A 24,258-nucleotide genomic window follows, 5' to 3' on the forward strand; every position below is an offset into this window, starting at 1 on the left:
ATGGAGTTACACAGGGGCGAATGAAGAAGTTAAGCCTGCCTAAGTCACCATGATGGGATGCTCATACTTTAGGTAAGATAGACATGCATACAGGTTGTTCATAAATTGTCTTTCCTCTAACGCTTTGTCCCATTTGCTAAATACAAATTCTTTGTTTTAAGAAGGCTGTTGATCAATGTTACTGGTCACAGGTCCTGGAGGGAGGAAACACATGTCCCCCTAACTCAGTCAGACCTGCAGCATGATACATAGGACAGCATTACCAGGTCCTTGCTTAAGACTGGGAGAAATCATGGGATTCTACCCAGAAACAGGTAAGGGCCACACCTGCTCTCTGAGGTGGGTGCACTCAGAGAGATCAGAAGAGGGAACATGTTCAGCCAGCCCTACAACCATGATAGAAAGTAAAACAAACTTTTTGAGATTAAAAATATTTAAAATAAAACAAAACACGAGTGAGTAAAATTAAGATGAGCAAAAAAAAGTGCAGCATGAAATGAGGAGGGCTCTGCATGTGAAAGCCATCCAAGCCCTTGGTAAAGGACAAAAATAATGGAAACTAGACTTAAAATAAATTACAATATTTTATCTGTGGTCTGTGAAGATCATTAGTGTCTGTGACCCATAGGCTGTAAAATTATTTAATATCCATAGAAACATTTTTTGTGTTCCTGCATCTAGCACAAAAATATTTATTGCAGTTAACTGAATTCCCTAGAACCCAATGGGCATTCATGGTCTTCAACAGGTTAATGTGAAATTAATTTGCACTAATTCACCCAAGACCAGAGAAGCCCAATCCAATCTGACTGTAGTGACATTTACCGTAGAACAGTATCTCCCTGTTGTCTTGCATGTTGCTCTGAGCCTTTGAGACATAAACCAATTTTAGCTTTCGCCGGCAATCAAACTCTTATGATAGTTCTCAGTCTTCCTTTGTTAAACATACTGTGGAGCTCACTCACCTCCAAATGGATAGGTAATATGCTGGCTCTTGATGTAGAGATTAAAGGGATAACATATTAGGCCAGCATGTCTCCACTGTTCCCTGATTGCCACCAAAGGGCTGGTATTTTGGTATAACTCACTGTAGATTGCTCTCTGGGGTGACTTACTGATTCATTCTGAGAGAGGTTACTTTTGACTTGCAGTGCACATAGTTGAAGTTCTCCCTGCTGTTGCATGCGGGGGGCGGGGGGTGGGGGGGGAGGCAAGGGCTGTGGATGAAGTTGCTAGTGCACACATTTCTGAAACAACACAGATAGCAACTTCTTAGGAAAGGGCACATCTTCCCTTCTGGGCTACAGGCACGGTGACGAAGTAATGATGAACTTCCACGAACTGAAAGGCGTAAGTGAACTGAAGGCCAGCATCAGAGATAATATAGAGCTGCAGACCAGGATGAGGGAAGACAACTGACTCCCATGCCTCTCATGTCTATCACTCTACTAATGAACCTGGCCTTGCAACAGATGGAAAATTTCTGATCCTCTAACATTAGGAAGCGGTAACAAAAGTCACCTGTCAGATACAGAATCCTCATGCACAAGCGAGAGTTAAGCTTCACAGCTTGAAACAGAGCATCTTGTAACTGTGCAGCACTCTTGCCTGTAGAAAGAGTAAATCTAGTAGCACTCAGGAACAGCAGAAAGCTACAAGCTCCATCTAGTTCATTCTACTTCTAAATAATATTCTGTATTTTTACAGCACAGCATCCTTCATCAAAGGGTTACAATCACATTCCTTCCCTCTAAGTGCTTGTATCTTTGTCATTTCAGGGTGCAGCTCCTGTTGCTGCCTTTGGTAATATTTTTTGAACAGAGCAGCCCTTTAGTGTGGATATGCTGCCAAAGTGACACCAGAACTCCTTCCTCATAAGCCGGCTCTAGTGCTGGAGATCTTGTTAGCTCTCCTTGACACCTGCCCTACCTCTGAGTGCCCTGTAGCTCCCTAGTGCTTCAATATCCTTCCTTCTCCAACCCTGACCTAGCCCCTTGCAGTATCCCATTTTCCAGCATCCCTTCTACATATCCTGCAATCAAGACCATGTTTCACAACACCTCACCAGTGGCCCACAGACGCCAGGTCAATACACCTTAGGCCACTATTTCCATGGCCCCCAATGAACTCTGAGCCACAGATCCCACTTCTTGGCTTTAGCCTGCTGTTCATCTCCTCAGCTGCAGCTGTCCTGACTCATCTTGATGCATCTTGCACACCAGCCCAGGTGCAGGCAGTAGGTAATCCTCCATCTCCTTCCCAGTCTCACCCATTTGCCTCACCTCTCCAAAAACTCCCCTCAACATTGCCCCACCCTTTATAGAGCACTAGGCAGGTTTCTCTGATTTTCCCAACTTCTGCCAGATACTGGGCTGATTTGGTTTCATTGTCTCTTCATTATCAACTTGGGTATTTCATCGATCAGTGATTGACTGTGATGATTCAAGACATAATCTTCCACCATCATTACTTTATACTTTCCTTTTCACAAGGCCATTTACTTCAAATACAGTTGACTACGTGAAGGTATGAGTAAAACACAGTAGAATTAAAGTGAATAAAGGTTATTAAAACAACCTCTCTTCTGGATAAAGAGAAAGCCTGAAAGCCTGATAGATCAAATGGACTTGGTTGAATTTTTTATGTAATATTAAATATTAATTTATTAAAGGACAGTAAATGAAGATAAAACTATACTATTTCATTAATTTAAAAAGCAGCTGAAACCTGGGAAGAGCAGACTGTTCAAAGCTATGGGGATACATTGCATCTCTAATCTAACTGCATCTCAGCCTTAAATCTCTTATATGCCAGCTTCCAATTGAATATCATGGCAAAAGTTATATTTTTAAAAAGTGATTCTAATTATAGGCCCAATGCAACTTTCATGTGTTATTAACTCAGTATGGAACAGGAATGTCTGAACTGATTTTAATGAAATTTTGCACATTACCAGACATTATCAGTGAAGCAAACTATTTCTGTTTTCAGACGGCTAGCTCCTGCAGGCTCTAAAAACACCACACCTGACAATGAAGATCTTGCATGGAAAGGGTGAGACAAAAAAGTCAGCATACTAGAGGCACCACGGTATTACAAAGAGCACTACAAAAGGGAGACTAGCACCCACTGAAGTTAAACAGCTCCAGCTGATGCTCTATTACTGAACTAGAGAATACAGGTTATATTTCTGCCTGGGTGTGTTATCCCACCGCATGTTTGTGGATATCCAGGAGCTTTATTTTGTCATAAACTAAAATAACACTGCTTAGACCAACAGGAAAAAAAAAAGGGAAGATCTTTTCAAGGCTATAGTAATCAACTATCACCCTCTGAAAAAGCCCCCAGGCGCAGCCAGCCACGCTGTTTCCCAGCTACCTGTGTTAGCAGATGGCTTACTGCTCCATGCTAGAGCCTCTGACTCCATGCCAAAAAGCTGCCATTCACCAGCGCACATTGCCATCTGCTGCTGTTGCCTGGGCTGAGGGAAGGGACACCATGGAGTCTCGGTGGGAGGAGATTGCTAGGGGGAAAAGGAGGTTCCAAGCCAGAGGACATAGGCAGGATTCAGTCCAGACAGGGCCATAGATTGTCCCCTTTCCCCCAACACAGCAGTCTATAGTGGCGTCACTAGACGCTTGTATATGAATCACCATCTGGTTATATCTCCCTGTGAAGTGGCCAGTCTCCTAAGGGTTAGCAGAGTGGTAGCTGGTTACTTGTGATGAAAATCATTGTGGCTCCATTAGCATTCTGATTTTTCTCTACCACAATAAAGACATACGTCAACACATTTTTTTTTAAAAAAAGTATCATTAAGAAATACAACTAAAAGAAGCCATTACAGAAGTGACAGCTGCTAAGAATCCCTGTGATTTTAGTGTCTGCCCTTCCCCCGAGATGTTAGTGTCACTGCCGGTGGAGGGAACAGCTGTGCCACACTTATGAAGGGCAGAAAGGACTACAGAATGAAAGAAGCCCTTTGGCAACTTTTAAGGCTGGAAGGCCTGTCAACTTTATTTACATTTTGATTTGCATACCCTTGCCCACAATACATTTACACTTGAGTACTGTTTTAAAGTATTTCTTTCATTTCAGTTATCATGACCTTTACTCTTGCTCTGGTTTCCCTCTGGGGGATGGAAACCTGAGCTTGCTGAGACAATCACAGTGCTAACAGCAGTGAATGCTAAATGAGTAGGACACGTTTTAGATTCCAAAGCCAGCAGGGAACATTGTGATCGTCGCACCAGGCCATAGAACTTCCTCAAATAATTTCTAGAACACATCTTGATTTAAAAATTATCAATGATGGAGAATCCACCATGACTGTTGGTAAATTGTTCCAATGGATAATTATTCTTACTGTCAACAATTTATGCCTTATTTCCAGTCTGAAATTTTCTAGCTTCAACTTCCAGCCATTCCATCATGTTATATTTTCTCTGCTAGCCTGAAGAGCCCATTATAAAATATTTGTTGCCCATATAGATATTTATAGACTGTAATCAAGTCACTCCTTAGCCTTCTCTCAATTAAGATAAGCAGATGGAGCTCCTCAAGTCTATCACGATAAGGCATATTTTCTACTCCTTTAATCATTCTTGTGGTGCTGCTCTGAACCCTCTCCAATGTATCAACATCCTTCTTGAATTGCAGACACCAGAAGCGGACACATTATTCCAGTGCCACATGCAGAGGTTAAAATAACCTCTCAGTTACCACTCAAGATTCCCCTGTTTATGCATCCAAGGACTGTATTATTCCTTTTGGCCACAGCACTGGGAGCTCATGTTCAGCTGATTATTCCTCCCCCATGCCTCCCAAATGTTTTTCAGAGCCACTGTTTCCCAGGATAGGTTCTCCTATCCTTTAAGTATGGCCTTCATTTCTGTACCTAGATGTGTACATTTACATGTAACCATATCAAAACACATATTGCTTGCTTGCGTGCAGCTGACACATGGTTCTGTATCAGTGACCTGTTCTCTTTGTTATTTACCACTCCCCCAATTTTTGTGTCATCTGCAAACTTTATCAGGGATGATTTTATGTTTTCTTCCAGGTCATAAACAAAAATGTTAAATAGTGTAGGGCCAAGAACCAATCCCTACAAGACCTCAGTAAAAACACACCCATTCTATGATGATTCCCTGTTTACAATTACATTTTGAGACCTCTTTGTTATTCAGCTTTTAATCAATTTAATGTGTGCCATGTTAATTTTACATCTTTCTAGTTTCTTCATCAAAATGTCATGCAGTGATAAGTCAAATGTCTTACAAAAGTCTGTGTACATTACATCAACACTATTACCTTATTCAGCCAAACCAGAGATCTCTTTCTGATGAGATTACAAGTTAACGTGACAGGATCTATTTTCACAAACCCATGTTGATTGGCATTAATTATATTACCCTCCTTTAATTCTTTCTTAATCAAATACCATATCAGCCACTCCATCATGTTGCCCACAATCTATGTCACACTGACATGCCTAAAGTCATCCTGTTTCCCTTTATAAAATATTGGCACATCAACATCAGCTTTCTTCCAGTCTTATGGAACTTCTCTGGTGTTTCAAGACTATTGAAAATCAACATTAACAGTCTGGCAAGTTTCTCAGCTACCTCTTTTAAAACTCTTGAATGCAAGTTATCCAGACCTGCTGATTTTAAAATGTCTAACTTTAGTAGCTGCTGATTAACATCCTCCTGAGACACTAGTGGAATGGAAAGAATATCACCATGTGATATGAATACACCATCTGTTTTTTCCCCAAAATACTGAACAGAAATATTTATTGAAGACTTCTGCCTTTTCTGCATTATTATTGATAATTCTACCATTTCTATCTAGTAATGGACCAATACCTTTGTTAGGATTCTTTTTCCCCCTAACATACTTAAAGAACTCCTTCTTAGTGTTCTTAACTCTGCTAGCTATATATTTCTCCTTGTGGCCCTCAGCTTTTCTTGTCAATTTTCTACAATTCCTAAATTCTGATTTATATTCATTACTATCATCTGTACTTAAGTTACCATTAATTTTTCTTCTGTGATCAGTTCCTCTTTATCTGTCAGTTGAGATCTTATACAGAATTTCTCCTTAATGAATGCAACAATTTTTGAGTTAGGACATTGTCATCTAGAATTCCAAGGATGTTGAAGTACTGTCACCATGAGACCTCCAGCATATGCCACTCAACCTGAAATCCCCCATGATCACACAGCTTTTTTCCCTACACATTATAGATACATGCGTAAGGTGCCAGCCATCCTATTCCGTCATGTGGTTTGATAGTCAGTAGCAGAAAACAACTAATTCCCCATGTTGTGCTTTATCTGCTAGGACATTGATCCATAAGCATTCAAGATAATTTTCTTCTGAAAATTGTGAACATGGGCTAAGCTGTTCATCAGGATGAAAACTGGCAAACATCCTTTCCTCTAACCAAACCAGCAATATCAGCCTGAAGACATCTGTGGTAAGAAGCTTGTTGGAGGGAAGAAACAGTTAAGGAGGAGTGGCAGCTGTTAAGAATTTCCTCAGGCAAGATGAATTAATTTGATCTTCCAAAAAAAAAAAAAAAAAGATTTTCTGGAGACAGTTTTCTTCCAGCTCTTGAGAAGTGCATTTTGGCATTAAATTTATGAGTACTTTTGTGAAACCAACCTTGAAGGGTTCAGATAGCCCTAGTGAGTACCATCAAAGCCAGTATCAGTATCTTTCCATGGACTGGCTAGCAGCAAACATAGTTGATTCATAGATTTTAATACCAGAAGGCACAATTAGATCATGTAGTCTGATCTCCTGTAAAATACAGGCCATGTTCAGAACTACCTTCAGTATCTATTGGATAAGGTTGGTGTTAAGTCCCCTGAGAATCCAGACCCCTCCAGTGGCAAACAGTGCAGAAAGAAACTCCCTTTCTACTTGTGAATTAAGAAAATAATTAACTCTTCTCCTATTCCCCCCCCCCCACTAGACATCACTTACATGACTTTTAATGTCACATCTTCAGCTGGTTTTTATTGATGCAGACAGAAAAGAAAGAGTTTGCATATCGTCTTTAAATGGCAGCAATTCCATTCCAAAGGGTAAATGAATGAAAATGGAATTCAAATCACGTTGAATTCTTTAGAAAATGTCAATAAACTTTTTGTAGACAAAGGTGCATTTTCACATCCCCATTCTATATATATCTGATAAATAAGTATCAAGTGTGACCTTCAACATGTCTGCCTGTCTTTCTTTATGATGTTTCTAGGGCTCCCATCACTGAAGCATCTAAGCCCCAAAATGTCCAGAGAAGGTAGTTGTCAACTGTTCTCATATTTATAGAGTTGTTATTAATATTTAATCTCAATTCCCCACTTTCAGTTTAAGCACATCAGCCATTTTCCGATTTCACATATACCACTTTAAATCACAGATGTCAGTGTAGCCACATTAGTGCATATCTGGTGAGAAATCCCATTCAGACCCATTATATCCCATTTTGCCCTGTTTTTCATATTATTGTACATTTTCCACAAATTAACTTTCTATAAGTTCACACACACACACACACACACTCATGCTTCTCACGTATGTAATCAGTTCACAGTTTGTGCACCTAACACCCACCTTATTAGTAAGGTGGGAGTTGACGTTTCATATGAAATGATCTCCAGATCTCCTTCTTTCAAGTGTAGGGTGACCAGACAGCAAGTGTGAAAAATCGGGACGGGGGTGGGGGGTAATAGGTACCTATATAAGAAAAAGCCCCAAAAATCAGGACTGTCCCTATAAAATTGGGACATCTGGTCACCCTATTCAGATGGAAAGCAGGACACAAAGATTGTTGGGGGCATAAACTCTTTACTTTCACCAAATCCTTTTGGCAGATCTGCCATCCCATCTGCAATGCAGATCTATCTGGAGATTTTGATATATGATTTAGCTGAAAGACATGTAAAAGTCCCATGTAGCCAGACAGCTGCCAGCTGGCTACACATTTGATGGGGATCAGGACATAAACTGAAATCAGATGAAACATATTAAACTGAATTTAAGTTGCACCAGTTATTACTGTTTCTAATAGTAGTACATGCCTAATAAACTTTTTTGTTTGTTTTGCTTCTCTGCTTATCCTGGGCCAGATCATGCCATCTTTTGGAAATCTGTCATTACAAACACTGAGGATATGTGGATCCAAAATGCCACACTTTCTGGTAGATGGCATAGTGCTGTCAGATTGTAACGTCAGTGCCAGGATTACCCTTGAATTACTACAGATTTCACAGTCAGGTAGTGCTGATCTAAAGGCAGAGTTTGGCTTGAATTTGTGATGACTCGGGGTGGGGAGCTGAAACAAATGGCTGCATGGGGCACTGTGGTGATTTCAGATCCTCTAGACTTTAACATTCTCCTTCACAATCTCACTATCACGGGAAGCAACCACAGAGTCAGACAATGACACAGGAGACTTCAGGAACCCAAAGAGGAGTGACAGGCCATCTGCAGCTCAAGAGAAGCTTAAATCCAGGGAAGTTCTCAATTTAGAGGAGCTGAAAGAGGACAGTTGGGTCCTACCTAAACTTGAGTCAAGTTACTAGGCTCAAAGCAGCAGATTCTGGTCTGGGAGAAATCCTATATCTTGTGCTGTGCAAGAGGTCAGAGTATATGATCACAGATGTCCCTTCTAGCCTTAAAAAACATTTGAGAGTAACTTAAAGCAGTTGGACCTTGTTGGCTTGTAATTAAGGAAAATACAAACTTTCTCTGAAGTTGGCTAGGGAAAAAAGAGACAGAGAAGTCTCTGGAGTAGGTCATCTAGTCCAACCCCCTGCTCAAAGCAGGACCAATCCCCAATTTTTGCCCCAGATCCCTAAATGGCCCCCTCAAGGACTGAACTCACAACCCTGGGTTTAGCAGGCCAATGCTCAAACGACTGAGCTATCCCTCCTCCCTCCATAGATTTAATTTTGTGAGAAGTGGCTAAAAAGGGACACTTGAGTTGTAGATTAAAATCAAAACTAACTGCAGCAGGTCAAAATTTTTCATTCAAAATGGAGAAAATGGCCTTTTCCTCAAAAAACAAATTTCTACCAGAAATATCAGTTTTTTCCAGGTTTTCCAAAAATTCTAAGTTTTTCCAAAAACTGAAATGAATTTGGCCAAAAACAAATATTTTAAAAATTACCCAAATTAAAATATTTTGGCCAAAACTTTTTGGTCAGAATTTTTCAATTTTCAGTTGCTGAAAACTGAAATATTAACAGTTTTTGCCACAAATTTTAAAGAAATTGAGGGGGAGCAAAACCCTTTTCCCAATAAGCTCTACTTGTAGCTCTGTTTCCATCCAAGTTGCTTTGCTTAATTTTATGTTTATATTGGCCTCTCTTTCTACAGGTGTTTCTACTAATGTTCTAAAAGCACCATCAAGCAATAGAAAAAAAGAGTTTCATAGGCCTGGACCTGATCTTGTTTCCATCATTCCCACGGAAGCAAGTTAAGGCCCATTATGCTTTCTGCCTTTACACTGCACTTTTAAAATAACGTCTGTTTGCACAAAACATGTATTGTTATTTGGGAAGTACGTAAAATAACATCACAGAACGGAGAGAGAGAGTTGAAATGAAAATGATAGCTTAATGATAGCTCCAGCAAACCATGCCTAATAAGGTCTGATAATCAGACATTTTTAGGAAAAATAAATAACAGTCTTGAAAATTTTCCTCCTGTATTTCAAAACTATATAAAAAAAAACCTACCCTAAACACAGATAATTAAATCTGCGGTCAGATATTGTTGTGTAAGCTAGTTAACATGCCCGCTAGTACTTTGTTACAAAAGGCGTGTCTTGTCTCCTGCTTAAAACAAATGTCAACCAGGCCCAAGGCTGTAGATACGAACGTTTACAAATGGTATGAACTAATTTGAAATTCCCTTTGTGCATCTCATGCAGAGCTAAAGCCAGAATATAATTTATGATTGGCAGGTTAATCTTTGCCTAACAAGCTCTACTCTCAGTTCATCATAATTTCCGCTAGGACATGTGTAATAAAATAAGTGAACGCACAATCCACTTCTGTCCTCCCTCCCCACCACCGTCCCCACCAGCCCATTTACTCTGTCATTTTTCATCACTCCCATTCATTCTCCAGCACCAAAACATGATAAATAAAAACAAAACTAGAATGGTGCCACAAATCTGAAAACATTCAGACCTCAATATAAAGAAATGAAGTACAAAACTAAAGAAAAAATATAAACAATTTAGGTGTTTGTATGCAGAATATTCATGGTCAATTTAATCTCATATTAGCCAATATTTACTGATTGCCCTTAAAAATATTCTAGTTACTCATCAACCTTTTCTTTAAGAATCTCACCAAACGAGACTACCATAGTAACTCAAAACTTGCCATCCACTAAGTAGTGCTAGTACTTGAATTGGGACTCCAGTTAGAATAAAACCAAAGTGGACTTGAGACATATTTATAATCCTTTTAGCATTCCCAAACAATTGGTGAAGTTCAAAAATGCATCTAGCACATATTGATAAAAAATGTTGAAAGTGTTCAAAAGAGAGCTACAAGAATGATTGGAAGGTCTGGAAAACAAATTTTATAGTGACAGACTTAAGAAGCTAAAGCTATTTAGCTTAACAAAGAAAAGGGTATGAGGTGATCTTATCTGAGTTTATATGTACCTACATGGGAAGAAGATACCTGATGGTAGAGGACTCTTTAATCTAGTAGACAAAGGCATAATGAAACCCAGTAGCTAGGAGCTGAAGCTAGACAAATTCAGACTGGAAATAAAAACACAAATTTTTTATAGTGAAGGTAATTAACTATTGGCACAAGTTACTTAGGCATGTGGTAGATTCAACTCAGAATAAATCATAATGATATCTTCTGGCCTTAAAAATCTACAAATCACATATCTAAAATAGTGAAGTAGAACTTCAGATACTAAAATTTCTAACCACTCACTCTCCATTCTTTTTATTTAATGTCTCCTCCAATGGTGGTCAAAATGCATTGCTAATTTGTACTTATTCTTAACACCACACAAGTTTTGCTTGTGTGGGGGTTTCTCATCTCAAACATGGCCCTGTGTTATATGGACCAATGTTGTCAGACTTGCGCAGGTACTGTATGTGATCTGTCAATTCTCTTGTGTTTGCAGCTTACAGAAGAAAGAAAAAGAAAGAAGGCAAGAAAGACTACCTCTGATATCCAATCTCAACAACCTCTAATTTTGCATGGGTGCAAGCTATTAATAATGTTATTTTGCATTACCGTAGCCCTTTCCATCTGAAGATCTCCAAGAGCCTGGGTACTCTGAATTCCCATATATTATTTTCTCTTGGTAGTGTTTATCAGTGATCAGAGAGGAGATAAGGGAGGAAGGATGGACTTTGTGATCATGGATAAGTCATTTATTCTCTCTGTGCTGAAGTTCCCCATCTGTAAAATGGGGAGAATACTTCCTTCCCTTCCTCGGATGTTGTGAGGATAAATGCACTAATATACGTGAATTGTTCAGATACTATGATGATGGGAACAATATGAGTAGATGGGTAGAGGTTTAAAATAATAGTATTGTAAGTAAACACAAACAGAATAAAAATAAAATGTAAACAAGAGGTTAAGTGTCAACCCATCCTGTGAGGCAATACTATTTATATTTAGATGATAATCAATCTTCTAAAAATAGTTTCAAATGTCATTTATTGGAGGAAAAAAAGGATTTTCTTTGTTATGTAATATCTTTTGTTATATTATGAACTCCAGGCTAATGCTAATTAGAAAGATTTGCACCTGGGTATTTCTAGTTGCTCTGTGTAGTTTTGATAACCCTTGTACACACCACTGAACATAGTGGAAACACTTCTGAGAGCAGCAATTTACTTAAAATGGAGAAATAAATAACTATGGAAGAAAAATACAATACAACTGATTACAGTCTGCATGCCTAATGCATGCTTTCATGGCAGTGTTTCAGCATGTAGCTGCACAAAACCCACTTCAATCAGTTCCTTATTATTTCATAATTATAAAGGTTATTACCACGACAGAAAAAAGGGGATAATAGCAGGTTCTTAAATTAGCATTTGCTCAACCTCAGACTCTGGTGCATTAATTGCTTTCTTAAAAACTCTAGCACAAATGGAATCGTATATCAAGTGTGCCCTTTTTCTGTTGTCCAACTACAGTCTTTCAAATAAGAAACATTTTCATCTGAATGACCATAGTGAATTAAAAGAGACACACCATGCACTATTCTGTCAGTATGCAGCTCAACATACTGTCCAATGTGATCCAGAGATGAAGTGTACTTTCAGAGTTTTAAAACTGTTGTCAACCCACATTACACTCCCGACTCGTTAAAATTATAGGACAGTTTCAACCATTTTAAAAAATGGTTTGGGGATGAGGCCTGAAGGACTTGAAATTAAACCAGTTTAAGCTTTGAAGGACTGGGTGGCAATAATCATGCTAAAAATGATGATCCCATTACATTATACACAGAATACGAAATAAGAGCTGGATGTAGATATGCTACTGAAGTCACCAACTGATCACTTAAAGTCTACTCTGGATAGAACTCAATGCACACTTATTGAGGTAATGATTACATCCAATTCAAATGCAGGGAGATACCAGTACTTGTTACATATTGCCAAGTCATGTGGCATGTGTTCTGCACTCTATAAATGTAAGATGCCAGACAAGAGGGAAAGGGATACATCTAGAAACGGATGTTCTCAACCTGCGGGTTGGGACTACAGTCCCTTTCTTTATAGCTATATGGGAGGGAGACTCCCAAAACCTTTTTCTCTTGTAACATGGTGCCATGGTATTGAAAAGGCTGAGAACTGCTAATCTAGAGGTTTCAGAGTAACAGCCGTCTTAGTCTGTATTCGCAAAAAGAAAAGGAGTACTTGTGGCACCTTAGAGACTAACCAATTTATCTGAGCATAAGCTTTCGTGAGCTACAGCTCACTTCATCGGATACATACTGTGGAAAGTGTAGAAGATCTTTTATACACACAAAGCATGAAAAAATACCTCCCCCCACCCCACTCTCCTGCTGGCAATAGCTTATCTAAAGTGATCACTCTCCTTACAATGTGTATGATAATCAAGTTGGGCCATTTCCAGCACAAATCTGGGTTTTTTCACACACCCCCCCCCCACAAACCCACTCTCCTGCTGGTAATAGCTCATCTAAAGTGACCACTCTCCTTACAATGTGTATGATAATCAAGGTGGGCCATTTCCAGCACAAATCCAGGGTTTAACAAGAACGTTGCGGGGGGGGGGGGGGGGTTAGGAAAAAACAAGGGGAAATAGGTTACCTTGCATAATGACTTAGCCACTCCCAGTCTCTATTCAAGCCTAAGTTAATTGTATCCAATTTGCAAATGAATTCCAATTCAACAGTTTCTCGCTAGAGTCTGGATCTGAAGTTTTTTTGTTGAAGAATTGCAACTTTCATGTCTGTAATCGCGTGACCAGCGAGACTGAAGTGTTCTCCGACTGGTTTATGAATGTTATAATTCTTGACATCTGATTTGTGTCCATTTATTCTTTTACGTAGAGACTGTCCAGTTTGACCAATGTACATGGCAGAGGGGCATTGCTGGCACATGATGGCATGTATCACATTGGTGGATGTGCAGGTGAACGAGCCTCTGATAGTGTGGCTGATGTTATTAGGCCCTGTGATGGTGTCCCCTGAATAGATATGTGGGCACAGTTGGCAACGGGCTTTGTTGCAACGATAGGTTCCTGGGTTAGTGGTTCTGTTTTGTGGTATGTGGCTCTCCAACATCACTTTCTACAAGCCATTACCCTCTGATCCCACTGAGAGTTACCAAAAGAAACTACAGCATTTGCTCAAGAAACTCCCTGAAAAAGCACAAGATCAAATCCGCACAGACACACCCCTGGAACCCCGACCTGGGTTCTACTAACAGTCAATGGGAGCTGCGGAGCGGGTGCTTGGGGTGGGGGCAGCATGCTGAGCCTCTTGGCTTCCCCTATTCTAGGAGCCAGAGGGGGGACATGCCGCTGCTTCCAGGAGCTGTGCAGAGCCTGCCTTAGCCCCACTGTGCCGCCGACTGGACATTTAACAGCCTGGTCAGCAGTACTGACTGGAGCTGCCAGGGTCCCTTTTCGACCAGGCATTCTGTTGGAAAACCAGACACCTGGCAAGCCTAGTTCTACAGGTGGTTTATGTGACAATCAGGGTCCAGACACCTGAGGGGGAAAACAGAGTGTATGAACACCCCAAAACAAGCAACTGAATCGACTGATTGTATACAATATCACTGTACTAGAACTGTATAGAGTAATGTTTCTTATGAAAGCAGGTGACACACCGATGACTAATATCATTGTGAAATGTATGTATTAACACTATATGAGAAATTATGGATACTAATTGATATTATGGTGTAAAGACTGTGACCAAATGAAGGGGAGAAACAGGCTTTCTCCCAAACAGTAGGGAAGGCAGCTGTCCACTTGTTTCCAATGATATTAAGTAGTGTAGAATCAAAACAATGGAAGCCCTATTTACATCTGAATTGGCAGGGGGGTGGGAAGTCCACAGGAAGGGAAGAACAGCAAGAAGCCTTCCTGCCCCTTGTGACAGCATCAGTGAACTCTGGGATAATATAAGGGGAGCAAAAAGACACGGGAGTTATCCGTCACTTGGAGGATTAAAAGGGCCAGAGCTCTTGACATCACAGAATGTTGGATCCTTCAACCAAGGCAGTTGAAGTCTCTGGGAACTAAGTTTAGGGGGAAAAACCTGCTTAGGCAAAGGTAACTTGCTAAAATTAAGTTTTAGTCATGTTAAACAAACCTGTTTTACTTTTACTATAAACCAGTTCAGTGCTTTGATTGAAATAAGAGTGTTGGTCAAACCCCAGTTAAATTAATAAGCTGCAGTGTATTGCCCCTTTAAAGAAGCAACACTCTGTGCACATTCCAGAAAAGGGTTGGACACTTAGGGAAACATCTCTGGGGAGCTCAGGAGTCAGGGTTCACTGTTTGTTACCTGCAAGATAAGGTCTGGACTGGCAGAGTCCTGGAGAGTTTGCTGGCAGGGCAGACAAGATGGTGTGTCAGCTTAGCAGTAGCAAAACTCTCTCTTGCTGAGGCTGAGCAGCAACACAGTAACTCACACTGCTCGGAACCCCAGCAGATTGTCACCAGGCAGACAGTTTTGAGGAAATTTGGGACTGGCAGGGTATTGGGGTCACTCTGCAAAAAGTAACTGGGCAGTGGAAGCCAGGCTGTGACCGACAAGCTTGTATGCAGGCTGTTGGTGTCAGATCTATGAGTCACAACCACATAGAATTGAAGGCACCCAGAGTTGCAGGGCAGATGGTGACACAACTCCTCACTGGTGCGGGTTGAACCCCTGACATGTTTAAGTGATGTACAAGTCAAATATCTTTTTGCCCCCCTTATATAACCTCAAAATTCACTGACCCTGGCACAAGAGCCATACAATCATATGATTCAGTTACTTGTTCTTTAGGGTTCAGACCCCATGTTTTGTCCCTGGGGTGTCTGGACCCTGATTGTCACAATGTATGCCCAATATTTGTCAGTATGGCTCAGAGTTTTGGTGTCCTCTTGGATGATCCTCTGCTGGTCTTGGATTCCCAGGTGACATATTGGCACATAATCCTCTTTTTCATATACAACTTGTGTGGAGGCTGTGTCCATTCTCTTCTGATGCAGACCCAGCCATAGGATCTACATCTCTGCAACTTCAAATGTAGATGACCACACTGTGCTCAACTAAGGGGCTTCAGTTAGTGCAAAAAACGCAGAAACTTATGTTTTGAAAGGGACAGGACACTACTCTGTGCTCAGAATTTGCTACCTATCTACTTCTGGGTATAATTCATGTTGCTGGTTACCTACAATGCCTCAGATAGAACGTGGAATCCAGATAATTTCTTTCCCTGTATCTCACTAGAGAAGACATGATCCATTGGCTAGTTCTGCCTGCTGGTTTCTGGGACCAAAGTGTCAAGAGCCAGTGGGAGGGTCCGTCTCTGTGGAATGCACTCTTCTGATTTTGAACATTCTCAAGCCATGTGTAAGACCTATCTGCTTGATCAGGGTTTAACCCACTTCCAGCAACAAGGTTTGTGTGTGGATTTTTTTTTTTGGGTGGTGGAAGTCTTTCAAAATGAAGAAAAAGTACTTTAAAGTTAGGATTTTCATTATTATTTAATCATTATTATTACCAGTGTAAATCATCCAGATGCCAAAACTGTGTACACCATTACAAAGTCAATCCATCACACTTATAATTAGATTAAGTTTAACACCCTGGAGATTTATTTCATTTAGTACTGAATTTCCCAGTGCACTTCTAACCTGCAATCTGGTTTGGTGTTTGTGTAGGCTGCATATCTTTTGGCAGGTTTTGGTCTTTGCCTCTGCTGTGCACCCAGTAGAATGTGTAGCCCAATACTGAAGACAATAACATATTTATAAGTGTAACATTTTACTGACTCCCTGCCCTATTTGTCAAATCTATTCCTTCCTACTGCATAAAAATTTACTTCAGCTATGATCCCCGAAATAGGGTAGCTGGTTCATTAAATGAAACTGGGCTCAGTTCTCCTGTTCCAGTCCAGGCACTCCCAGTTGGACCAATTAAGAGAGCAGGACAGCACATGGGGACCAGAGTTGCCAACTTTCACCTGATAATAAGTACCCCTACTTCCACAATAAGCCACAAATCAGGCGAATCCCATTTCAAAACAAGACCAAAACAAGCCAATCCCTAAGAACCCCAACACTCTACGTGACTAGATCCCCCGGGCGTGCAGTCTGGGACTGTGGTTGGCCCACTGTGCACCTCTGACTCTCTCCCCCCTTACCCCTGCTTGCCCCGCCCCTTGCCCCTGCAAGAAACAAGCTACAACCCAAACAAGCAACAAGCTACAACCCAAAAACTAGCCAACAAGCAACTCACAAGCCAATTAAGCCAAAAACAAGCCCAATTTCTGCATTTTTTTCATGGGTTTGGCATGCCTGCTGGGGACCTAAAGCATCAGCCAGGAACCAGACAGGAGAAGGGCATGAGAAGATAAGTGCTAGAGAGAGAAGTTGGTTTGTGGGAGAAGGCTGAAGATAGGAAATCAGCAAGAGGGGTTAACTGTCTGGCGTCTCCAAGCCACAGACCCAGGGCTGGAGGCAGGAGGAGCAGCAAAGGGAGATGCCTGCTGACAACTCCAGGGACAGAGAGTGGATCCAGAGGTACTGCAAGAGGGATGGGAGGAGTGAGGGATGCTCCCCTGGCAAAGATGCTCTCAGCATGGAGAATGTGGGAGTTCCTGTTGGGAAGAGCAGAAGGAAAGGTCGCTGTCCTGGCAGAGGGACAGGTTTGCACCCCAGAAGGAAAGGTCGCTGCCCTGGCAGAGGGACAGAGGAGGACTGATCAAGAGTCTGGATGGAGCAGAAGACACCGGAATATTACTTGCACTGGGGTGACAGGGATTATGTTTTGGGACATTTACACTACGTTTTGTGAATAAAGTGTGTTGATGGACTACAGGATAAGCTTCCAGGAAGTTACTGGGGACTCAAAAGGGAAATTGAGACAAGGGGCCACTTGCAGGGCTGCCCCGAGGCCACCAGGAGTGCCTGGAAGAAGACCATGTGTTTACAATCCTAATAAAAGAGACCATGTTTTGCCTATATTTATAACCAATTTTTTGTCCTGAAATATCACTCACTGAGGAGGAAACAAATTTATTTAGATTATTATGGCTTGAATGGTTCTGTTGTATACATGCCATAATATATGATACTGTAAAAGAATTTGGATAATGCTGTAAAACATAACCCATCACAACACACAATATCTGGTTATTAGCATGAGCATTCAATGAGATGCAAGTCAAGAATGACATATACTCAATACTTTTCAGCAAAGTATTCCATATTAAAGTATGAAACTCAGCTCATATGTACATATGGAACCAACTAACCATTTACTTTAAAGTGTGTGTGTGTGTGTGTGTACAAACATATGTATGGGTGTACGTACATACACACACAGACACCAGTCTCAAGTTCTACTCACCACTGCCCTACATTAAAAAGCACAATCACAAATAAAACCTCATCAGAGGTCCTCAACTCAAACCGAACAATAACCAAACAAAGATTAACTCTTACCATGCCCCTCCCAAAAGCCTGGTTAAACGGATGGGTCTTGCAGCAAGCCCAGAAGGTCAACAGATCTGGGGTATTTCAAAGGGTGATGAGTAAATCCCAAAATTGAAGGCCCCTAAAAAGAATGTCCTGTCAGCAGTCCCCTCTCTTTTACATTGAGTATAACTCAAACTCAGGGGCCTTTGTTGATCTCAACTCCAGCAGCTGGGCAAAGATGCACACTTCTTGTGTAGGCAGGTGGTCCCAGAACATAAGAATGGCCATACTGGGTCAGACCAAAGGTCCATCCAGCCCAGTATCCTGTCAGCCGACAGTGGCTAATGCCAGGTGCCCCAAAGGGAGTGAACCTAACAGGTAATGATCAAGTGATCTCTCTCCTGCCATCTATCTCCACCCTCTGACAAACAGAGGCTAGGGACACCATTCCTTACCCATCCTGGCTAATAGCCATTAATGGACTTAACCTCCATGAATTTATCCAGTTCTCTTTTAAACGCTGTTATAGTCCTAGCCTTCACAACCTCCTCAGGCAAAGAGTTCCACAGGCTGACTGTGCGCTGAGTGAAGAAGAACTTCCTTTTATTTGTTTTAAACCTGCTACCCATTAATTTCATTTGGTGGCCCCTAGTTCTTATATTATGGGAACAAGTAAATAACTTTTCCTTATTCACTTTCTCCACACCACTCATGATTTTATATACCTCTGTCATATCCCGCCTTAGCCTCCTCTTTTCCAAGCTGAAAAGTCCTAGTCTTTTTAATCTCTCCTCATATGGGACTAAAATAATCATTTTAGTTGCCCTTTTCAGAACCTTTTCTAATGCCAGTCTATCTTTTTTGAGACGAGGGGACCACATCTGTACGCGGTATTCAAGATGTGGGCCTACCATGGATTTACATAAGGCAATAAGATATTCTCTGTCTTATTCTTTATCCCTTTTTAAATTATTCCTAACATCCCGTTTGCTTTCTTGACTGCCGCTGCACACTGCATGGACGTCTTCAGAGAACTATCCACGATGACTCCAAGATCTTTCTCCTGATTAGTTATAGCTAAATTAGCCCCCATCATATTGTATGTAGCCCCCATCATATTGTATGTATAGTTGGGGTTATTTTTTCCAGTGTGCATTACTTTATATTTATCCACATTAAATTTCATTTGCCATTTTGTTCTCCAATCACTTAGTTTTGGGAGATCTTTTTGAACTTCTTCACAGTCTGCTTTGGTCTTAACTATCTTGAGCAATTTAGTATCATCTGCAAACTTTGCCACCTCACTGTTTACCCCTTTCTCCAGATCATTTATGAATAAGTTGAATAGGATTGGTCCTAGGACTGACCCTTGGGAAACACCACTAGTTACCCCTCTCCATACTGAAAATTTACCATTTATTCCTACACTTTGTTCCCTTTTAACCAGTTCTCAATCCATGAAAGGATCTTCCCTCTTATCCCATGACAACTTAATTTACGTAAGAGCCTTTGGTGAGGGACCTTGTCAAAGGCTTTCTGGAAATCTAAGTACACTATGTCCACTGGATCCTCCTTGTCCACATGTTTGTTGACCCCCTCAAAGAACTAAATAGATTAGTAAGTAAGACATGATCTCCCTTTACAGAAACCATGTTGACTTTTGCGCAGCAATTTATGTTCTTCTATGTGTCTGACAATTTTATTCTTTACTATTGTTTCAACTAATTTGCCCGGTACTGATGTTAGACTTACCGGTCTGTAATTGCCAGGATCACCTCTAGAGCCCTTCTTAAATATTGGTGTTCCTTTAGCTATCTTCCAGGCCATTTAGGGATTTATAAATCAAACCCTAGACTTTAAACTCCACACAGAAACCAATAGAGAGCCAGCACAGATCCTGCAGTGGTGATGTCGTGCTCCCAATGATACACACCTCTTAAATATGGACTTCTGCCTTCTATAGCAGCTTCAGTTCCCAGATTGATTGAAGGTATAGCCCTCCACAGAGCACACTACAGTAGCCCAGTGTTGAAGTCACAAAGGCTTATCGTTAGTGTTCTCATTGCTGAGATGATACCATGGTGATGGATGCAATATAGTGATCTAGACAGATGGATCTGATATCAGACTCCTAAAAGTATGAGAACTTACAACTCAAGAAAATGCATTTTGATATCACAAGAATCCCTGTCAATCAATGAGAATGCTAAAAAGGACCCAAAATATTCATAGAAGAGGCACAGAATTATAAAGAAATATAGTCGTTTATAGCAGAATTTGAAAAGTTCTTTAGTTTGTCAGACTTCTGACGAATGATCTTACTGACAATATTTAAATGACACTCGGTACTGTAAATGAACAACTGCAAACATCTGTTACATAGCGAATCATTGACAAAAGCCTTTTTGCATAAAAGCCTTTCTTTCAATACAATAAAGGGTGCTAAAACCGAGGCACTTTATCAAAGAAAACAATATCATTCCCCCACCCTGGGTGACCAAAATATAACTGTTGAAGTAGATAATTTCTCCAAGTGGGAGACAGTAATACATGTTTAAATCTCTACACAGTAAACAGTTTGAACAGATAAAAGATGACAGCTCTCAGAAAGACCATGTCTCTCAGATTGCTGATAATAAAAGCAATAAGACAACAGGTGCTGTTCTGCCAATCCCGCTTAATATTTTGAGAAAACAATCTTGTTTCTCCTACGGAGAGAAAGAGAAAGACAGAGAGTAAAGAGAGACAGACTACCGTCACCTATAATAATTCTGCTATATGAACAGGAAAAGTAAAATTGTCATTAATGACCAGCAGTTGTGGCGAGAGGTATATCGATACAGCAGAGCAATGTGAGGTCTTACTTTTGGTAAACTGTGCTTTTCAGTTCCTTCCTGATTAAAACAAAAATTTCCATCCCTGGTTTATTGATCTTTAAAGGTTACAGGAGGGATGATGTGAATAAATATTAAAGGATCTGGTTTTACAAAATGTAAGGGTCAATCTGAAACAAGGCAATAATTAAAGCAAAGGATTTGAAGCTAGTGAAATATTCACAAGGTAATGAATAATTTACTGGAAATATACCTTAAGCTTTCTCTGTATGGCTACTGTAATACAATGCTTTAGCAGTTTGCTTTCAAAGTATGCTTTTGCATCTCTGACATATTTCAGCACTGTTATGCAAGATGGGGAATCATTCATTTTAACATGATCCTGAGCATATTACCACAAAACAGAGAGGCTACCATTTCACTTATTACCAACTAATAATCTCTACAGTATAAATCATTTGCATTGCCTTGCTGCATACAAAAGATTTATGGCTGAATCCGAAATTACACATGTACTAGAGTCTCTGAAAAAGCATTAGTAAATGCTTCTCATTTTAGCATACATTTTCCCCCTCCTGCTACAAAAGGTACAGCACTTGTTCTTTTTAACTGCTAATAAAAGCTTGTTCATAGCTTCTTTGAATCTACAACACTGACAAAAACGGACAGAAGGAAACTTTAGCTACGAATAATTACTCACAGCATTATATTAAATAATTCATTGTTACATTTTTCTTTTCATCTCGGACTGTGCCACTAGACTAAACAACTGAAATTATTGTAACCCCCACATAAAAGTCACATAGGACTACTTCTGAAAGCAAAACACACATTAAAACTACTATGCAGTTTTACCGAGTTTATCTAATAACTGGGTTAGCTCAGCTGAAGCCACATCACTCACCGAAGACGGAATTTGCTTGAACAAAAGCAGAGAGACCAGGCACCAAATGCAGCTTCTCAAGATTCTTAATGCAAGATTCTCCTGTCTGCTGTTCCGTTCACACTTGCCTTTATAACTAAGCAAACCAACAACATTCGATTGCTGAATGAATTATAAAACAGTAGCTCCCAGACTCTCATATTTTACATCACAGGGGGTGGTCATCCAGCATACACACTGCCTCTGTACATATATTGTTATAACTCATCCTGATAAGCACATCAGTGCTGGCAGAAATGACAGTAATTGGTGCTCAGGATGTACAAGCACAAACCAATAGAATACACTCCCTCCCTTAGCTCTATGCAACATCTCCACTTGTCAATCTTCGCACCTCGTTAAGGTGGAATCGTCAGCTACAGTTCAGGGTGGGCATGTGGTTTCAAAATTTGGAGGAAAATATGATAATTGATGCAAATACTTTACTAACCTAACATTTCTTAAAACAATCTGCATGGTTTAATATTAAATGTATCTTTAATAATTGACAGGCATACTTTTCTAGCTCCTTTTTTAAAAAAAAACTTTCTTCATGCTCTTTTCTTAAAGATACAGTTCTTGTACTATAACTGATAAACCCAACATCCATAACTTTCTATTAGCATGAATGACAATTACCTATATCGACTCCCTCGACACTCATGGGAGAACAGACTTCAAAATATTAGCCCACATAGGCTCAAAATGAACAATAAATTAATTATTGGGTGTTACTATGTGTAAATTTCAGACAGTTCTTATAAAATATTAGTAAATTTTATTAATAGCCTTCACATTTTGACAGTAAATATTTACAATGTTCTCAGCTATTCTGTCTTAACTTTCTTCTGTTCTGAAGAGTCCTCGTATTAATTTTTAAAAAATAAATATACATAAACAAAACTTGAGAAGTACTAATAAACTAAACAACTAACCTGAACAATACCAGACAGGACTGAGTATAGCAAAAAACAAATATATTGTTAATTATTGTATATGGTACAAATTATCATTTATAGTTAACCATTATCAAGAAAAATGGGTTATGATATTGATAATACCCGGTAAGCAAGTAGTCACTTAAGAGTTTTGGGTATGAAAAGTCCTTACTGATGGGAGAGGAGGAAAATTGATTAGCTGCTTGTTAGAGAGGGATACAGGGGGAAAGGACTATTTTATCTATTTTTTGAGATCTTAATGGTTCTTTAGATCTTAGTATTCCAAAAAAAATCCAGTTATAAGATGCAGGGAAATTAACATTTGTTTGGTTGCTTCCTTAATGTGTATGTGTATTCAAAAGCTTAACACCATTAACCATTTACTGTAGACCCTGATCTTGGATTGAGAACTGACAGCATGGACCCCTGCACCGTTTATTTCAACAGGGTCCATATAGGCCTAGAGGTCTCTGCTATTGGATCACAAGGCAGGATTGGGGCCTTAACCTTCAAAGCAGTAAGAATATTATTGACAATATTGTCACCATTTTATCTGAATTACAGATTATTTGGATGTATTTAACATTTGAACCGAACACTGGCTTTCTACACCCATATTCATGCTAAGGGTATTTATGGGAGCTAGGACTATGTGCCAAAGAATTTTACTGAGGATGAATTTCTATTTCTGCTTTCCACAGGAGGTGATGCCCATCAGGGCATGTAGGGACCAGGATGACTCACTGGGAACCTGATCCAGATTATTTCACTCTTCATATATTATAGAACAGCTCCAACATTTGGTGGCAGGCTGAGCGGTTCTGGTTTCAAAGGTAAGCAAAATAGCTAGTGCACAGTTGCTTCTATGGTTGAGTCACAGTGATAACACTTAACCATACAAATTAAGACACATCAGACAGTTTTGGTCATCATTGGGATGTTATTCCATGAACAACTGGGCTGTGGAATGTAAATGCACTCTGTGGGTGGCAACTCGAACCAGAAACCCAATCCTTCCTCTAGCCATCTGTAACCAGCAATGTGTGACATGAGGTGGGAACGTGGCATCTCATTTCATGCATAGTGAAAGCAAGTACCTCTATATTTATTCCTTCTCTCCCCTCCACAGCTGCTTATTCCCCTCTCCTCATTTGCTGCTCCGTGGCCTCTTCAGTCTGGCAGGGTTAATCCACTCCATGCCAGAGCCACAGGCATATTTCTCCATAAAGTCCTGGCTGTTACGATAAAGACTTCCCTGCAGAGAATGCTGTGCATCACTGGATGGGGGAGATGAAGCAGAAGGGTACCCAGCAGTGCAGCAGCTTTTCTTTCTGTCCCAGGAGAAGACAGACAACTGAACACCAACAGCTGGA

The 24,258-nt window shown here is 40.2% G+C and overlaps 1 protein-coding gene across 13 annotated transcripts in view; it reads right to left on the reverse strand.

Moving 5' to 3' along the window:
* DLG2 (discs large MAGUK scaffold protein 2) overlaps positions 1 to 24,258 on the reverse strand; it is a 1,449,547-nt gene that overhangs the window by 151,265 nt on the left and 1,274,024 nt on the right. Inside the window, exon 1 of one of the 13 annotated variants that reach the window (XM_043528368.1) lies at positions 21,930 to 22,175. The exons of 11 other annotated variants lie outside the window; for them this stretch is intronic. The gene's annotated coding sequence lies outside the window, so the exon portion shown is untranslated. Of the gene's footprint in view, positions 1 to 21,929; positions 22,176 to 24,258 lie in introns of those variants that run through there. One more of the 13 variants, XM_043528373.1, reaches the window with a different exon arrangement.

This window comes from Chelonia mydas, chromosome 1 (genome assembly GCF_015237465.2).
Source record: "Chelonia mydas isolate rCheMyd1 chromosome 1, rCheMyd1.pri.v2, whole genome shotgun sequence".
Classification (NCBI taxonomy): Eukaryota; Metazoa; Chordata; order Testudines; family Cheloniidae; genus Chelonia; species Chelonia mydas.